Here is a 4203-nt window from a genome sequence, read left to right as displayed (position 1 = left end):
CCCCCTCCTCCCTGCTGCCCTTTCCTCCACTCCTCAAGTATGTAACACCTCACTGTTTCTGCTCCAGGTCCCCAGTCCAGGCTCTGCATCCTCACCTTTCTGGACAGTACCCAAGGTCAAAGTGTGAGACTAAAGCTGTGTGACTGGATCTACCCTTGCCAGTACAACCGGGGCTAGAGCCAGTGAGTGGCTGGGGCAAGCCGGAGAGGAAGGAGCAGTGTCTGAAGATGTGGCCTGACCTCAAAAAGGAAGCCTGGTCACCAGGGGAATTTCCCCGGGGTGAGGTCACATGTCTATGCAAATGTTGTACTCCAATTATCGACCCAGGATGGGAGCAGAAGAGAGAACACTGGGAAAGACAGAAGGGAGATGGGCACATAGGAGGGCCTGGATACCAGGCTCCTAGTATGCTTAACCTCATTTTGACCCTAAAACATCCTCCAATGGAGGCCAATTGGGAGCCTGAGGCCCAGTGAGAAGGTGCATTGCCCAAGAGAAAGCAATACATTCCAACCCCAAGGGGAGACCAGGCCTTGGGGAGAGGCAATGACTGTGATGATGATGGATTTAGTGCTGCTGCTGCTGATGATGAAGGTGACAGACAGGAGTATAGAGTCCAAGAAGTCCAGCTAAGTTTCAGTTTAGGTTTCCATCTCACTGGGAGAGCTTTATCCTGGGGACTGCCAAAAGGCATTAGGAAGGCAGTGAACTTGACTCACCTTGGGTAAATCCCAGCACTCTGGTTCTTTATGGTCCCATGGAGGCAGGAGACGTGCTAGCTGGCACTATTAACCCCTTAACCACCAGCTTCCAGAACATTCCTGGAAAAGTGAATGGAATGGGATCCATGCTTTTGAAGGAGAATCTATCTCTCCCTTCTGCCTCTTTAAATTTCACTCACCTTGAGCCTTACCAGCTTCAGAGAGCCTTCCCTGGGGACTCCACTCCTTTCCCAAGGTTTGATCCCACTTACTACCTGGTTTTCCAGGGAGCTGGTCTTGTCTCTCAGAGCAGGACACCAGGTAGGACCAGAGCTCAAGTCAGGGCTGTTAGGCATAGAGTCTGCCCTCCATGGGGCCTGGCTGTTTTCTCCTCCTATTAGAGAGCTTACATAAGAACAGGCGGTGCCTGATTTCTGGAGTTGTGTGCGGTACACTAAGACAGTGCATCAAGAAAAGTGGGAGTGTGTATGTGCCCCAGTGAGCGTGCGAAGAGCAAGTTTAGATACTTGTGGGCCAACCCCGTGGCTCACTCGGGAGAGCGCGGTGCTGGGAGCACAGTGGCGCTTCCACCGTGGGTTCGGATCCTATATAGGGATGGCTGGTGCACTCACTGGCTGAGTGTGGTGCGGGTGACACCAAGCCAAGGGTTGCAATCCCCTTACTGGTCACTAAAAAAATAAAAATAAAAAAAAATAATAGATACTTGTGCAAGGTGTTTCCATGTGGCCAGTAATATATGGACAATGATGTCCATATTTCTGGTCGTTACCCGCAGTGTATTTGTGGGCCTAATTATTTTATTTTTCTCTGTGTGGTCAACAATGTGTGTCTGGGGCCGGCCCGTGGCTCACTCGGGAGAGTGTGGGGCTGATAACACCAAGGCCCCAGGTTCGGATCCCATATAGGAATGGCTGGTTTGCTCACTGGCTGAGCGTGGTGCTGACAACACCAAGTCAAGGGTTAAGATCCCCTTACCGGTCATCTTTTAAAAAAAAAAAACAATGTGTGTCTGTGCATGTGCTGCCAGCAGTGTGTTTCTGATTTGGGGTTTACATATTGTGCATCACTGTGGGTATGGCTGGCAGTGATTTGGAATTATGTCTGTGACAAGCAGTATTTACAGGCTGTGAGTGGACATGAGGTGTGTGGGAAACTGGGGAATGAAAATGTCAATTCCCCACCCTCCCTACTTCCCTATCGAGCCTTCCCAGGTCAAGGTCCATAGACCTCGTGGTGGGGTAGCCAGGGAGGGGGGTTGGACTGCAGCTGGAAGCACAACAGGCAGATAGTGGTGATGGAGAGGAAGGGGTGGGACCGTCCCACAGAAAGAAATGCATATTCTAGAAACTTCTTAGAACAGCTGGAGCTGGGGGAAGAGCCCATTCCCAGGTGGCTCTGGTTTAGGGCTTTGTCAGTCCTTACCTAGCTGAGAGGAGGAAGTGGGATGGCCTGTACCAAGGGGCCCCTGACCTCACAGCCTGCCTTTAAAAGCACTTCCTGCCTCTGGATTCCCAGGTAATGACACCTGGCCTCACACCTGCCTCCTCCCCGTCTCATTCCCCATAGTGGGTCGGGCCCTTTCCCTTGTTTTCTTGCTTCCCGATGTCTTTCTTCTCTTTCATCCATCTCTGCTTCCTCCACCCTGGCTCATGTCCTCATCCCTCCACACCCAGGAAGCCCAGAAGCTGGTCCTGTCTCCTCCACACTGGTCCCCAGAGATGCCTTTTCTAAAGGACCTCTCTAATCACTCTACTCCCATCCCTAGCACACTGAGGGACTAGCCAGTGCCTGCAGGATAACATCCACCCTCCTTATCCTGGATCTCCGTGACCTTCCCAGGTGGTGTCCTCACTCAAGGCCCCCCAGGGAACTCCCAACTGCTGCTACTTTCCCAGCTTTGTGCCTTTTCTTCAGCCATTCCCTCTGCCTGGGATTCCCTCCCTCCTTCAAAAAAAAAAAAAAAAAAAAAAATATATATATATATATATATATATATATATTTTACTGTTGAAAGCTTCTGTATCCATCTTTTGAGGTGCTTCTCAAATGCCCCCTTTCTCAAGGAGCCTATTTCAGTCCTGTCTGTGGTTGATCTGTGGCCCTGCACTAAGTGCCCCTTGCTTCCACATGCTTGGTTGAATTTTTTCTAATCTTCTTTTCCCCACTAGCTCTTAGAGGGTAAGGAGCATAGTGAAGGACTCAGTAGCCATCAGAGGCTGTTGGAGGAGACTCTCCCCTCTCTGAGCCTAACTCTTCTATAAAATGGGATCTTGTCTATTTATTGAGTCCTTCCTATGTTCCGGACGGTGTGCTCGGACACACATGCATTGCCTTACTTAAACTTCACAACAGCCCTGTGAGTTAGAAACCTTTGTCATTCTCATTTCCCAGATGAGGAAATCAAAGCATAGAGAGGTTGAGTGACTTATCTATTTCTAGGGGTTGACTGGGATTGGAATCCAGGCCAGCCTGCTCCATAGATCTAACCACTGAGTGGAGGGCTCAGTTACGTAACTAGAATTTCCCACTTGCCTTACTCTATCCGTAAGGTGATGAAGTCTCTTTCAGGAAACCTGAGGTCTGGTCACTTCTGGGTTCTGAAATTCAGATTGGGCAACTTGACACTTCTCCCTCCTGTTCTCAGTTCAGTCTGGCTTTCAGCATCAAGAGGCAGAGGGCGAAGTGTCAACAGAGAGAGCAGGGCCTGGAATCGGGAGATCTGGATGTAGCCCTAATGCCATGGTCATGATCCTGCTCTGTGGGCCTCAGTTACCAAACTTGCGAAACAAGAGGTTGGTTGGGATCATGTCTGAGAGCTTTTCATGATGTATTACCAATATCTTCAGCCAATTTGTTTAGCTACTTGGACCCTCAGTTTCCTAGTCAGTTAAGTAAGGGTGATCACCCCCGACTATGGAGGCAAAGCTTCCCAAGTGGGATTACTCCAGCAGCAACGCATTACTCTCAGCCAAGCTGGGGCACAGTAAGTATCAGGGGGTTTTAAATAGCCAGTAGTTCCCACACTACTCTTTACTGGCAGGAGGTGAGAGAATGGCATTCCCAAATAGCTGTTCAGGTTAAAAGGGCAACCCCCCTCACCCCACCACTTCCTTCACGTCTTTCCTTGTGGCTCCAAAGACCAGGATTGGCTCATCCCAGTCCAGTGCTTCTAAAAAGGGTTTGCTCTGAAGGGAAAGTGCACGGCTCAAGGTGGAGGTGGGAGTGGTGAGGATGAAGTGAGTGTCAAAGCCCACCTCAGAGGGTGACGACAAAGGCAGCAGTAAGTACGGGGTGCTTATACAAGCACTGGACCAGGGCCAGGACTGCAGAGTTCCAGTTCTGCCTGCTGTTAACTTGCTATGGTACCCTGGGCCAGTTGCTTCCTCTCTGTGGAGGTGACCGTTGTCTCAGAGAGAGGGAGATAAGAACTTCTGAGAGCCCCTTCCACACTTAGAACATCACGACCATTCTCCTTTTCTCC

Source organism: Galeopterus variegatus, unplaced genomic scaffold, assembly GCF_000696425.1.
Source record: "Galeopterus variegatus unplaced genomic scaffold, G_variegatus-3.0.2 Scaffold3155, whole genome shotgun sequence".
Classification (NCBI taxonomy): Eukaryota; Metazoa; Chordata; class Mammalia; order Dermoptera; family Cynocephalidae; genus Galeopterus; species Galeopterus variegatus.
This window is presented reverse-complemented; position numbering follows the sequence as displayed.